General features: G+C 36.3%; 1 pseudogene; it reads left to right on the top strand.

Moving 5' to 3' along the window:
- The first annotated feature begins 474 nt into the window (after positions 1-474).
- LOC138924894 (olfactory receptor 2T29-like) lies at positions 475-1,436 on the top strand (annotated as a pseudogene).
- Positions 1,437-16,345: the final 14,909 nt, after the last annotated feature.

Raw genomic sequence — 16,345 nt, 5'->3', positions numbered from 1 at the left:
GGATGTTAGCTCAGAGCCAGACTTCCTCAGCAAAAAGAGGAGGACTGGCAGTAGTTAGTTGAGGGCTAATCTTCCTCAAAAAAAATCTAGAAATAGAATTTTTTGTCTTTATACTGATTCACTTTTTGTGTTTGCTTAAGGCACCATCTCTGCAAATTCCCAATATATGTTGATGGATAACACTATCTATAATTTAAAAATCTCATGACTTGAACTGTGTGAAGTTACCAATTCTTTTGACTTACAGTTATGAATTATCAGTCTTTTGCTAAATATATTAAATCATATATAACTTATATTCCACAAATATACAGGCTCATGGGACTTCCTCTGGTTAGCAAAACCAAGGTGGCATACACAAGCACAGAAACATACACACTCTCAGTAAACATTCATTAAATTATTTCAGGTGGTTATATCCCAAGAGCGCTCCATTAACACCAAAGTTCTCCTTTGTGGTTTATGTAAAGCCTTATGGACAAAACAACCTGTTTGGTCAAACACACTGATGACTCAGATTTTATCCTGGTGGGAATCTTCAGTCAATCTGAACAGCCAACATTTACATGGTCATTTTTGTGGTTTTCCTCATAGGCTTGTCTAAAAACATCATTCTGATCCTTCTGATGCACTTTGATGTCAACCTCCACACCCCAATGTACTTTTTTTATCAGCCACTTGTCTCTCATGGACATGTTGGACATTTTTGTCACTGTGCCCAAGATGCTCAGGGACCAGAACATGAGTGTGACTAAGATCTCAGCTCCTCAATGTGGGATACAGATGCTCCTATAGTTGACACTAGGTGGTTCAGAATGTTTCCTTCTAGCCACCGTGGCCTATGATTACTATGTAGCCATCTGCCATCCTCTCCATTACCCTGTCTTCTTGGACCACATGATGTGTCTTCTCCTGGCATATGACTGCTGGTTTCTGGGCTTGGTGGGTAGTTTCAGGCTCACACCCATCACCATGACCTTCCCCTTTTGCAGATCCCAGGAGATCCATCATTTCTTCTGTGAGGTCCCTGCCATTATACAGCTCTCCTGCTCAAACACTTCTCTCTATGAGACACTCATGTAATTTTGCTGTGTCCTCATGCTCGTCATCCCTGTGACAGTAATTTTAAGCTCCTATTATTTCATCTTCCTCACCATTCACAGAGTGATTTCTGTAGAGGGCTGGAAGAAGGCCTTCCCCACTTGTTCCTCCTAACATGATGGTGGTCACCCTCTACTAGGAGGCTTCTGTATACACCTACATGCTCTCTGGCTCCTATAACCCCCTGTAAGAAGGACATGCTAGTATCTGTCCTTTGTACTATACTAACTCCTGTGATAAACCCTTTAATTTAGAGTCTCAGGAATAAAAATGTCACAAGGGCTATGAAGAAAATGTTGAATGTGGGATTGGTATTTCAAGACACTCTAAGATAACAAATTTGATATTTATATTTTTTCTTCTATCAACACATCAGAAGTTTATAATCTTATGCCTCTGTTAGTTCCAAGATTCTCATACCATGATGTCTTCTCATTTTCACCCATTTTTTAGTGTTTCTTCAATGTACTATAAAACTCTTTGATTCTATGATCCTTCTCCATTCAAAATGTATTGCATTGTCACATTGTATTGAAGTTACACTTATTGAAGTTGATAACTGCAGTTCTATCAAGTAATATCTGTATTTTTACAAAACATAATAAGATAATTAGAAGATGAATGTCATAGGGAGGTTTGAAATTGTGTATAATGAGAGAGAGAGACAGACAGAAACAGAGTAAGAGAAAGAGAGAGATATTGAAAGAGACAGAGAGATTGAAAGAAAGGTGATGAACCAAAATAGCTACAATGTTAACCATAGGTAAATCTGGGTAAAAGGTATATGGATTTTTTTTATGCTTTTTACTCATGATACTTCTCTATAAATTTTAAATTTACTCCAAACAAAGAGTTAAAATATTTCTCTTCTCACAGTTCTTTTTTCAATTTTTATTCCCTGTGTGTTTGCAGTGTATGTCACATAATATCCTAGAAGACATGCTCATTTCAATGTGACTTTTCATTAGTGAGATGATCCAGTCATCTGCCCACATTTATTGGAGGCTATCTTGTTCCACATTGTCCAACCTTGAAGGCATTTAGTGGAGGTTAATAATCCCACTATTTTGTGAGTTAGAATCCAGAGTTACATAAGGGTTGGTGGGAAAAAATATTAATTCAGAATGGAAGATTTAAGGAAGGCTGTCTGCACAAGGTAACTTATGTACTGAGTTTTTAAGTATGTAATTTACAAGACAAAGATAGCCGTGAGACATCAATCAATCATTCTTTTATGTATTTAATAATAATTTCTTATACTAATTATAATCCAAAATAACAACTAAGTGAGGTTACAATATGAGTACTACATGGTTGCTGGCCCCAAGGAATTTCATCTAGTAGTTGTAATTGTATGTGCAAATAGGTGCTATAATTATGTGCTATGCTTTGATGTTCATGTGGAAAGTGAACAGACCATAAAGACACATTAGTTTTACCTGTGACATGTGAGTTTAGATGAGCCAAGGGCACTGAGGGAAGACCCTGGAGCTCAGTGTTGAATTCTGTCTAGATACTATTCTCAGATGAGTACAGGAGGCTGGGGCACAGGGGAATTAGGGACAAGAGACCACAGAAGTTGTGTGGCATGAACAAAGGTCAGATGGTTGACCAAGCAAGAGAAGTAAATGTTCCAGTGGCATTTCCTCCTTTGCTTTACTTTACATACTGATTATATGCCCTTCTGTGACCTAGAACTTAGTGAAATGATCAACCTTGCACATTAGAAATATTACTTAGCTGATAGTCAACCGAAAAAGTGCATGCCTGGAGTCAGGGTAATCAGATAAGTGAGGATGGTGAACAAAAGTGTGTTGATCTAAGGAAATGGATCTCACTTTAACACAAGAAGTCTCTAGGGAGAGGATCCATCACTCTAAATGGGTACATGTTGAACCCATTTTATCAACCCACAGACAAGTGTGTCTGTGTTCAATTTGTGAATAATCAGGTGATTTCAAAAGCAGAGATTCCATTTTTCTGCTGATGCACTCAATTATGTCATGTCTCTAAAATAAGGGTATTCCAGTGTTTAAAAAATGATGTTGGAAATCCAATTCCCAATAATTTTGCAGCAGTCAAATTAAATTAATAAACATACACAGTCTTGAACTTTAAAAAAATGAGAAGTATTATATATTACCCATTAATTTGCTGGACTATATGATAAACACATTTGTTACTTCCATTTATAGCACCCTAGAAATAGGGAACAAAATAGAACAAAACAAAATATAATTTGAGGTGGGGCTACATTCTTCTAAAGGTAAATTTTTTTACACTATATCAAATGAAAAAGTCTTATTTAGGCACATGTGTGTAGTGACGGGTTGTAATTAGTCTTTGGGTGGAGAACATGATGTAATATAAACAGGAATCAAAATATAATGATTCACACCTGAAATTTATATAATTCTATAAACCAATGTTACAAGAATAAAATAAAAGAAGGCACCCATACAACAAAATAGCAAAAAAAAAAAAAAACAGTGAAACAAACCCCAAGATAACTAAATTAAATAATGGATAAAGGAGCTGAAATAGATATTTTCCCAAAGAAGACATACAAATGGTCAACAGGTGCATGAGAGGGTGCTCAAGATCACTAGTCATCAGGGAAATGCAAATCAAAACTACAATGTGATATTACCTCACACTTGTTAGGCTGTCTGTTATCAAAAAGACAAGAGAAGAGATAAATGCTGGCAGGGATGTGGAGCAAACAAAACCCATAACACTGTTGGTGGGCATATAAACTGGTGTAGCCACTGTGCAAAGCAGTATGGAGGCAGATTCCTCAAGAAATTAAAAATAGAACCATTATATAGTTCAGCAATCCCATAAAACCAATTTCTTGAAGAGATATCTGTACCCCTGTATTCATTGCAGCATTATTCACAATAACCAAGGTATGGGAACAATCTGAGTGTCCATTAATGGATGAATGAATCAGGAAATTAGTAAATATGTTCAATGGAATACTATTCAGCCTTCAGAAAGAAAGACATCCAAATCACTTGCATCAACATGAATGGGCCTTGGTGACATTATACTAAGTGAAATAACTCAGACAGAGAAAGACAAATAATGCATAGTATCACTAATATGTGGAAATTTTTGCACAAAAAGGAGCTCATAGAAACACAGTGCAGAAGTGGTTTTCAGGGACTTGGGAGTGAGGGGAAATGGGGAAAAACTATTAAAATGGTACGAATTTTCAGTTATAAGATAAAGTCTGATGATCTAATGTATAACATGGTGACTACAGTTGATAACACTAGATTATATAAATGAAATCTTCTAAGAGAGTAAAACTTAAATGTTGGCCTCCATAATTATCTGTTCCTATAGATGGACATATGGACAACCCATAGAACATCATGATGTCCCACTACATCAATGACAATTGTGCTAATCACAGTGGATGAAAAACAATTTGCAAGTGTGATGGAGACTCAAAATGTGCTCAAGGGTGTGAGATAAACAGTGAAGATTCAGTGGCTGACCATATCAGTAAAAATTTCAAGAGATGAGTATCCTGGTGTAGTAGAAAATATCTTCTGCAAAGCAAGGGACAAATTAGTGTACCTTGCACTTCTCATCATATAGAAGGAAGGATACCACCTGACATGTCTGTGGTTTTGAAAGCAACATTTTCAACATCTACAATGACTTCTCCAGCCAATAACCTAGGTGACAGAAAGTGGCAAGTATGACAGGGATATATCAGCAAAGAATTCTGAAGTAAGTCTTGGCTGAGATGCTGGTGGCCCTGATGCTCATGGTACAGTCCTGTAGATCCAAAGTTATTGATGGTGTTAGTGGTTGGAAAAAATACTAAGAGTAGTTTATGGCAGACCTCAAAAGGATAGCTAGAATTTATACTTCAAAAATTATGGATCCAACCTATATCATGAAAATAAATAATAAAAAAGAAAAAGCTCTGACATCCTACTGAACCATGGTAGAGATAAAATATGACATCAAGTGACCACAAAGTCATAACTGGCCATCATAAGCAAGGTTGTCTCAAATCTATCAAGTTTTAAGATCAGGTGTTCCCAAGCGGTATTAATCATAAGATGAAAATGTTAAATTTAGCATTGAGAATAAGTAGCAAAATAAGCACCATAAGCAACACAGTTTGTATAGATACCTTGTGTCACACACTACTCTTGTATCCACGTTTCTCCATTAGCTCATACTTAATGTCAACATGGAGTATTCCTAATAATTAGCTGATGGATGAGAAAAAAATCCAAACCTGAATCATGGGCAGCACATTTTCATATGGTACCCTGAAAGACAAGAGTGATGGGGAGATATGTCCAATAGTCAGAGCTTTAGGTTACTCCTTTTGTGCACTCACCTGGTTATTCACTTCGTGTACAAGCATAAATGCCTGAAAGTTAGAATATGCACCTACTGACTTGCAGTGGCAATTGGCATGGCAGGTTGCTCAGAAACTTGGATGGAGAATGATCAAAGGATAAGAAAGATAAGGAGATAAGAAATTCTAGGACAAAGAGATATGGGAGTGGGCACAAAGATATTTAAGAATATTTAGGTATTTTATGATAACACCTACCAGAGAACACCAGCTACTGAAGAAGTACTAAATGATGTACTACAAAATAAAAATTCTGCTTGTTGATGTTCATCAGCCTCTGTAATTGGCTGAAAGATGGTTGTAATAATGTAGTAGGCACATTGCAGAGGAAGACTTTATGCATGATTCCTACATCACAGGCTCCAATACACCAAGCTTGAGCTAAATACAGTCACTGCCAAATCTTCACCCTCTCAGGTATAGAGACTAATGCTGAAGCTTGACAGGACATGATCCCTGGAAGAGACCAAGTGAGTAACTGGTGAAAGGTTGACTATATTGGACTTCTCCTCCTGGTAGTGATCAATATTGACTAAAGTAGGCAAAGATTTGAGGAATGGAGTTTCCTTTCCAGTTCCCTGGGATTTAACAAGCAACATCAAGGGCTTGCAGTATGTTTGTTCCAGAGACATGGGCCATCGCATAATATTAATCGGACCAACTGACTCACACTACAGCATAGGAGATTTAGCAGTGGGCACTACCATGCGATCCACTGTTGTATTGCACACGGCACTTACAAAAAGCTGCCAGTCTGAATGTGCAATGGGACAGCCAGTTGAAAACACAGTTGGGGTGACAGGTTAGAGATGACATCTTGGGAGAGTAGGATGCCGTTCTCCAGAATGCATTACCCACTCTTAAACTTTAAACATTATATGATTCTTTATACCTATTGGTAGAATACATGAGTCTAATTATCAAGAAATGAAAGTAGGTGTGGCAGCATTTGCTGTTGTTACAAGTGACCCACTTAGAGAATTTGTGTTTGCTGTCTCCTCCACTTTGGGCTCTACTGTTAAGAGGTCCAGTTTCCCAAGGGTGAGTAATTCCAACAAAGTGAACTACAAAATTTCATTAAATGTTAAGCTATGGCTGTCCCTACAAACTTTGGGCTCCTCATGCTAAGTAAGCAGCAGAAAAAGGGAGAAATCACTATCCTGCTTGGAGAAACCCACCTTGTCATCAGGAGGTGTTGGGGCTAATGTCAAACAGAGGGGACTGGAAGAAATATGCTCTGTACTCAGGGGATTCCTTTGGGTATTTCTTGGTACTATGTTTTCCAATTATGACAGTAAAGGGACATGTTTGGCTGCACAGGAATTAGATTTAAATCACACTATCAGGTAAACTATCTGACCATTGGTTGTGGACTCAAAATGAAGTCATCCCATTAATCTTTATTTTAAAGATTATTTAGAGAAAGAAGCTCCATTGAATTCTTAAGCTTCTCCCAGAAGATTTATTATTCTGTTCAATTAGTATTATACTATACTGCATTCTATAATTACTATTCTATTATTAGAAGAGAGTTTCTTCCAGAAATTATACAAATAAATAAACTAAGTGGCACAATCTGTGAGGTGACATGCACATATATTTAGAGTGTTACCGAAAGATGTCTCTGAACTTGGTGTCAATCCAAATAATGAGAACAGAGTTTTGGGTGAAAAGGAAAATCAGCTTTTATTTTCTTTGCCAGGCAAAGTGACCATGCAGCAGGCTAGAGTCTTAAGAACTGCTGGCTCCCCATTAAGAAGTATGTAAAGGGTTTTAAAGCTTTGCTACTTGTAGGGAGGGCGAAAGTGTGACCTTGCTGGTCAGTGCTTTACCACGAGCCTGTGTTTGGACTTATGAGGCTGCTTGCAGAGAGAAGGTGGCAAGATAAGGGTATCTGCAGTAGATGTCCTTGGTTGTCTGCTTCCATGGTGGATGGTGGATTGTGCTTCCAGGAAGCTGAGGAGTTGGGGTCTAAGAAGGTTCAGTTTCTTGATATTCTCTGGACATCCCTTTCCCTGTAATAAACTTGAAGGACTTGTAATTAGTCAAACCTTTAGTCTGAGCCCAGTGTGAGGCCACCTGGTCTTTAACAATTTGTAACTTCTATTTGCATTATGAAGCTCAGGGATACAAAGGTTAAATAAACAGATATTTACATATGAATGTAACTACTGAAACAGGGAAAGGGGATGAGTGCTTTTGGTTTTAAACCCATATATGCTGGCTTCAATGTAGAGTTAACAGATATCAGGGCCAATATTAATCAAAAGCCTATCACAAGAAGACTAATTAATTTATTCCTCCAGTTCTTGGGGGTGCTGTTTTCACATAGCCTAGCCTTTTGCCTACTTCAGGGAATTGACCTCACATGGAGACTGCTGCTTCATCCACGTTCACCCTTTCTTTTTGGGTGTAGCATCCATCCTACCGTCAATGTGGAAGTATAAATTCTGAGCCAGTGACCCCAACATGGGACAATTCATAAGGGCCTTTTGAGATCCCTGTAGGTTCAGAGAAGATTTCTGTAGTACTTGCATTGCAGTTCAACTTCTCCTGAGTCTTTACTTTCTCCCTAGGTGTTAATTTAAGATCAATTTCTGGTAAATACCAGGACTCTAATCTCCATCTCAGTATCTGAATCATGGATATCTCAATCTAAAGCAAGCTTTTTCTTCACTCCTGACAGTGTTATTTGAAGGCTTGGAGGAGAAATGATTATCTAAATGATATCCTAGCTAATATTTATTATCAAAACAATAATATTTAATATTCGTGGTTGTATAGTTCATCTATTTTGCAATAGATAAAGATATATTGAAGGGGAAATCAGTGTCCTTAAGCAGTGCTAATATTTGTTAGAGTGTCTTTTAAAATATAAACAGTACATGGATTATGCAGCATATCTATAATATCTAAACAAATAATTTATTTGAAAATTTTAATTGGTCTTTTTATTCATTGGAAGAAGTAATAGGCAAAATACCCATCAGTATTTAAATGCCAAATAATAGAATTAGACCTAAGCTCATTTCTACTCAAAGTCTTTTTAATGTAAAGACATGATTTTTAAAGTTTATTACTTTTGGAATTTTTAAGAATTATGAGAATCGTGGAAAGTCCATACTTAGTTTTGCAACTGGATAGGATTGCACATCCATTAGTGGATATGTATATATATATATGAATAGAAGTTGACTTTAATTTTTAATGAGGTAACCATGAGTATAAAATTGAGGCATAGATATAGCAGCACAAATTCTGTGAAAATGGCATCTTTATATAACTTTATATCCACTGTATCTGACACCATGGATCATGTCATGGTTCAGTAACAAAATGCCTCAGTATCAGAAGAGTTTACAGTCACGCACTCACATTGCATCATTGCTCAGAGGTGATCCTGCTCCATGTTCTCTTCACTCCAGAACCCAGGCTAAAATAGGCAATCACTCTCTGGGACTTTGCCAAGCTAACAGCAAAGGGAAAACATGCCTATCTGCAAAACATATAAAGGCCCTCGAAGCTTCTACTTAGAAATGCATATGTTACTTCTGTTCACATATATTGACAAAAATGTAAAGCCAAAGCTTTACAATAGTAGAGGTGAATTGGACAATTTTCACATAGTCTTGGGCTCTTTAAGGAAAAGCAGGAACATTTTAAACAACATACCATATACCACACCACAGTAGAATACTAGAGAGTCTCAGCAATAAACAATAAGTTTCTCTATTCAATTGTCGAAAATATTTGCAACAAATTTATCAGCTTCAAAGTGTCAGAGTGGGACTTGCTCCCTGTGTGTTTTTACAAGCATGTGAACATATATGTGCAAGTATGAGAGACAGAGAGAGGTTATTTGGTTTCTTTCAGACTTAACCCTTCCAATTTTATTTGTGCTATTTATTTAAATAATTAGACAGCAGTAAATATTATGATTCATATAAATACCACTAGGTTTACATTTAATTTCATTTACTAACTTCTTCATAGTGATGTGTTACTTTTCCATATGGAAAATAAGAGAAAGTTGTATTGTGACTCCAGCTTTACTGTCTGCCTGGCATCTTTTTGGTATATTCTCTCAATTAACTTCTCTTGCTTTCTTTCTTCTTCAGGATACAGGGAAATATTAATTGTTGGTGTGAGAAGTCCATTAAGAGAGAGAGGAATCTACCACAGTGTTTGAAAAATCTCTTGGGGATCAATAATTACATGAATGTCACTAGATGTAAAGAGACACTAGTGAGAGACATAGATATAAAGTGGAAAATCATATCCCAAAGGTCCTAGGATGACACTGGGCAAAGCTGATCTTTGCTAAAGCATAAACAATGCCATAGTGGAAATATTGAATCTTTTTTGGAGCTACAGTGGAGTAAATGCTGCTATAATTGTCATGACAATTTAAGGGACATATCATAAGAAGAATGAATAAAAGAAGGCTCTAGAGAAAGAAGCCAATCTGATCTTACATTAAAAAGATTAAACATAATGGAAGCCAGTTAAAAAAGATTATACCAAGAAATGGGTAACCTACTGAACCCATTCACAGTCTCCAATTAGATAAAATGTCTCACGCTCAAGACAACAATATACTATATTTTCACTAACAGGAGCCCATTAATACCAACATATCAATTTATTATCAGAATAAAGAGAAACATATGTTCATAGGTATCAAACATATCAATTATATATTGCTCCACTGACATGGAGAATGTGGGATCAAGTTGTTGAGGAATGTTCACTTATAAAAAGTAATCAAGCTGTTCACTATTTATACACTTTTAGAACCATTGTAAGGATATACAATAATATTTTACCTGTCGCATTTGATGCATATTTGGCCTTCTTCATTGTATAATGCTGTATTATTTCAGGCTACACATATGTAAATTTATACTTAGGATAAATTTATTGAACTGCATGGTGAAAAAATTTGTGCATTTTGTTTTACATGAATTTATGTTCTCCCCAGCAATGTATGAGAGTGCTAATTTGTGGTCACGTTAGTTAAAGTTGAGTTTCAATTGAGCTATAATATGCAGCTACTGGAAGTAATTTTTATTTGCATGTTAAAACTTTTATCAGATTGGAAAGGTGTTTTTCCTTGTATATTAAAACTCCAAATAATGCACCACGAGTGACTGATATTTTCCTTTCTGCTTTTGTTTTTTCCCTTATTCTTTGTAGATCTGATACCTCCCTGTACTCAGATTAAATCACATGGTCCATCTTTATAATGACGGCTTGCATACAACCTTATCTACCTGTCCCTCCCTATCCTCAGTGTGATGTCCTTGCAGCCTCACTTCTATTTGTGTCTGACCTCCTTGGTGTCTGATTTCACCCTACTGACTATAACTTAAAAAAAAGCATACCAAATGCGATAACTTAAAGTTTACAGCAACTGGGACATTAAATCTCCAAAAATAGCAGTACATATCTAAAATCCATTCACTCTTCCATTTTCTAGATGACTATTTCATGACTTTTCAGTTTCTCTGAATCTTCCAATGCTTCCTCTTCTCTCATCACTATCAGCTGGTTACTTGCTTCCTATTCCAATGAGTGTAATAAAATACAATTATGAAAATTTCAAAATTTCTCCACTGCTATTTCCATCTCCTAACCTAAAAACTTCCACATGTCCCTCAGATTCTCACCTGAGAATGTAGAGACCTTGTGCATGCCACAATGCAAGTCCAAACCCCACATACAGTAAATTTCCATCCATTTCTCTTATACAGGCATGGTCTTAAATATGGTCTTCTCTACTTTCTCTTCCACCATTTTTATCCCTTCTCACTGGACTATTTCAATCAGAAAACAAAGCATATACAATTTCTTTAAAATATATGTATATTTTCTTAAAAAAAATATGTACATACATACATTTATTTCTTTTGATTATATTTTATCCTACCCCTGTCATAAAATTTCTCAGCTCCAATCTAATGAAAATACTTCCTGAAATACTGTGGATGTTATTCTCAATTCTTTTCCTTTAATTCTTTTTTAAGCCCAATCCATTTAGGAATTTGACCATGCTATGTCTTCATAACTTACTTGTGTTGGTCACCAAGGAGATTTATCTTGTTACAAGCATAGAAAAATTATGTTTTTTCAATGATAACAGCAACATTAGATAACTGCATAACTTCATGTTCTTTGGGGTGGTTTTCCACTTGGCTTATTGGACACTGGAATTTTTTTGTTTTCCTTCTCCCTCATGGGTGGCTCCGTTTTTCTCTTGTAAAGTCTTCTTTCCCCTCAATTTCTTAAACTTGGATATCTCAAGACTCAGTATTGCCTTCTCTTTTATTTTGAGACTAACTCTTGGTGATTGCATATACTTTCTTTGCTTTCCTATCATCTCTATGTATCAACACTCAATTATAAATTTCCATCTCAAGTCTCCTTTCTGAATTCAAAGTTTGTATATCCAACCACTTACTTCACTTCTGCAGATGGGTGACAAATAAAAATCTAATTTTCCCAGATTGAGCTCCTTATCCCATCACTCCACAAATGCTTCCCACCAAGCTCGCTTTACAGAAACTCATCACCTTAGATGCTAAATTCTTATCTTTCTATCAATTGCCAACCATCCCCGCAGTGCTATTCAAACCTGGTTGTACATTCATCATCTGTGCATGGCTTTCTAGAAACTCTCCATTTTACTCAGAAATCTCTCAATGGTTTATGAAAAATTGAATTTATTCCTAATATTTCTTCTTAGACCTGACCTCCTACTGCTCCTTTGTCAGCCCACACCTTTCCTACAGGATGCTTTGATGTCCTGAAACAGACCAGGATATCAACCTTAAGACTATTGTCTGGGTGATCTATTTGCCCATATTGCCTCCCCATAGATATCTGTACACTCAACTACTTTTCTTCCTTCCTTCAATTATCTGCTCAAACATCAGCTGGTCTGGAAAATTCACTCTTTAAAAAGTACAATCCCTTGAGAAATCTCAAATCACTTTCTCTTGCAGATTTTATGTTTTGTGATATTATCATAGAATTTATAATTTTTAACATAATATTTCAATCAGTTTATGTGTTTCTTTCCCAGCTAGGTTTTCAGCTCCTTATGGTCAGGGATTTTGTGTATGTTTTCTTTAGTGTTATACTCCACATAGCTTGAATAATCCTTGGCATACAATAGTCATAAATATTAGTTGAATAAATAAATGAATCAGGTCATATATGTCAATACATTCCACTTCTGGATATTATTACAAAAGTGCACAAAAACATAATTCAAAAATATGTATGTACCCCCATGGTCATTGCAACACTCTTACAACAGCCAAGACTTGGAAGCTCCCTAAGTGGATGAATGGATAAAGAGGAGGTGCTAAACAAATAAATAAATGCACACATAATGTAATACTACTCATCCATATAAATGACAAAACCTTGGGGCTGGCCCAGTGTCATAATGGTTAAGTTCATGTGCTCCACTTCAGCCACCCGGGGTTTGTGAGTTCAGATCCCAGGCATGGACCTACACACTGCTCATCAAACCTTGCTGTGGCTGCATCCCACATACAAAATGGAGAAATATTGGCATGGATGTTAGCTCGGAGACCATCTTCCTTAAACAAAAAGAGTAAGATTAGCAACAGATGTTAGCTCAGGGTCAATCTTCCTCACCACCCCAAAAAAAACTCCACAAAATATTCCAATTTTCAACAACATAGATAGAACTTGAGGGTATTATACTAAGTGAAATAAGTCTGATGGAGAAAGACAATTACCATATGACTTCACTCACTTGTAGAAGACAAAGTAATAAACAGATAGATATGGAGAATAGACTGGTGATAACTAGAATGGGAGAGGGTTAGGGAGGATGAAAGAGGTAAAGGAGCACACATGTACAGTGACAGATCGCAACTAGACTTTTGGTGGTGAACATGATGCAGTCTATAAAGAAGTCAAAATATAATGATGTACTCTTGAAATTTGTATTATATGATTAATCAATTTTACCTCAATAAAAATGCATATATTTAAACATTTTGATTAGTTTTAAACTTGGTGTTACATGACAGGAACTGCAGATAATAAAATACTAGAGAGTTACTTGACTGGAGGAAGTTTTAATTGTAAAAAATATTGGATAAAAATTTGAGAAGAAAATTGAAGAAATTGAAATACAAGCAAGGGATATTGTGGTAGAAACACAAGTGTTAAAAATAAAAAGATAATCATTGGTAGAGTAAGATAGTTATGCATGGAAATAAAAAGTATTACGTGCAGAATTCCAGTTGGATTTTGTTGGCTTTACCTCATTTAGTGGGTGACAGAACCAAAACACATGATCTCTAAATATTGCTTCAGAGGAAACTTCATGTCCTTGTTCCTTGGGTTGTATATAATAGGGTCCAGGGTTGGAAGAACTACTGTATAGCATGCAGACACTTGCGAGTGTAAAGCAGAGAAGACATTTGAGGATCACCTCAATAGACCAATTCAGAGTCAACAGGAAAAGAGTCACAATGAGTAGGTGAGGAACATAGGTAGAGAATCCTTTGGACAGGAGCCACAGTAGATGAAATCTTTAGCACAGTAGAGATAATGTGACTATGTGAGAGGGAAATGAGGCTAAAACAGATAAAGTTCAATGAAGAGTTGATGGCAACTGCTCTAAGTTAAGCCAATTACTCATCTGAGCAAGACAGACTGAGTAACTGAGAGATGTCATAGAAGTGATAAATGAGACTGAATGCCCTGATGATCATACAAATGAACCAAGAACAAGTGGCCACTGATGCAGGTACCCCTTTTCATTATGACCTCACAGTGCAAAGGGTAACACATAGCCACAAACCAGTGACAGAATATCTTCATAAACAAGGCCATCTCTGGGCATGCAAAGGAAATAAAGGAAGATCTGAAAGACAGCAGAAAAAGATGAAGCTGCCATTGGTCAAATTGTCTACAATGGCCTTGATGGAAGAGTGAGATATAGCAGAGTAGTAAGACAGACAAGTGCTTGAGGAAGAAGTACATGAGACTATGGAGATGCTGGTCAGGAGTAGATACTATAATGGTAAGGAGATAGCCAATAAGGGTCACAAGAAAAAAATATTACAGGTACCACTCCAGACAGCAGTTTCTGTCACAAAACCTCAGAAAATTCCCATGGGTTATAATGCCATGAAAGATGTGTAGTTCCAATGACTTTCTTCAGGATGGGAAAGGGAGATATTTTTACAGAGAGAGCTCCTTGGATACTAAAAACATTCATTCTATAGCCTCTAATTCACTACCGTGACATGATGAAGAAGTCCTTTCTGCTTCATATTTTCATTTATTTTTTGAAATTATCTCATAAAATAACATTAGAGTGAATTCATGTTGAAAATCAAATTAATGATTAAACTTTCTGCTTTTCTATCTACTTTTTTCCACTTTTAAATACCATTTTATGCAAGTGTATTCTTTTGATGTTTGTAGTGTTATTCTTGGCTACTCCTCACCAACCTGATGGTCTTCCTGAGGAAAAAACAAAGTAAACTCGTCTTTCATGCTGAAGGGGGAAAAACATAGAACTTATCTATGCATCCACCAAGCAGCTGGCCACTTTGGTCCTGAAGACACCAAGATCTGTTAGAGTGCTGAGCTCAGTTGTCAGCTTCACCACAAAGTAAATGTCACTGACAAGACCCAATTTATCCAAAGGTTCTGTAAAAGGTAACAGTGCTGATGGGTTGATTATAATTGTGACATAAATACACTGTTTCTAATAAGTTCATTATATTTTAAATAATCCTCATGAAAAATGAGAGGAATGAAAATTTCAAGAGGCATAAGTCACAAACTTACCAAATTACTATCCAGTGCTTCTGCAATGGGTTAGAATGATAGTTGATCAATCCTACCATCATGACAATTGAAAAAGACAGGATAAGTTTTGTCTATTATACTTCCAACTATTCAAACAAAATAAAAGGTCTAAGGTCAAAGTCAATTGCAAAATGGTACAAAAGAGCACTTTTACATGTTCAAACAGAGGAAAAATGTTGAAGGAAAGCTATACAGTGATCAAGTGATGATCATTCATTCTGTTTCCTTTTATATCATACTTGAGACCCTATGATGATGCCACAACATGAACCCCTTCAAGTTAATTTATACAATCTTCAACTTACACATACTAGTTAGCACACCTGTTGGTCATTAGGATAAAATTTTGAAAGTTGTACAATTGTGTGATCTATAAATTTTGTACTTCTCACCATTCTTTTAATCTACTGACTATTACCAAGTTCATTGTCTCCAAAGTGGGAGAATCATATCTCTGTAAATGAAAAATATTGGGAATTAATTAGGCCAAATGTAGAAGGGAAGAGTCCAAAAGAAAAATGGTCCCACAAATTAGCAAATTATTATTCTCCTCAATCAACAATATTCCAAAAATGAGAGACATGTTATGGACTGTATTGTATCCTTACAGAATTCATACGTTTAAGCTCTAACCCCAAATGAGATGGTATTTTGAGATAGAGCCTTTGGGACATAATTAAGTTTAGATGTAATCATGAATTTGGGGCTCTCATTATGAGATTAGAGCCCTTAGAAGAAGAGGAAGATATATTGTGCTCTCATTGCCACCAAAGGTAAGAGTGAGAGGGTGGCTATTTGGAAATCAGAGAGTGCTTACTGGAACCAGACCACAGTGGCATCCTGATGTCATACTTTCAGTCTCTAGAACTATGAGAAAATAAATACTGTTCTTTAAGCCACCCAGTCTACAGTACCTTGTTATGGCAACCTGAGCCACCTAGTACAGGATCCAAACTTTATTTGGACTTTTCTTACTTCTAATCATTG

Source organism: Equus caballus, chromosome 6, assembly GCF_041296265.1.
Source record: "Equus caballus isolate H_3958 breed thoroughbred chromosome 6, TB-T2T, whole genome shotgun sequence".
In the NCBI taxonomy this organism is placed as follows: Eukaryota; Metazoa; Chordata; class Mammalia; order Perissodactyla; family Equidae; genus Equus; species Equus caballus.
Note: the sequence above shows the minus strand (reverse complement) of the source record. Positions and strands in the feature narration are given on the sequence as shown.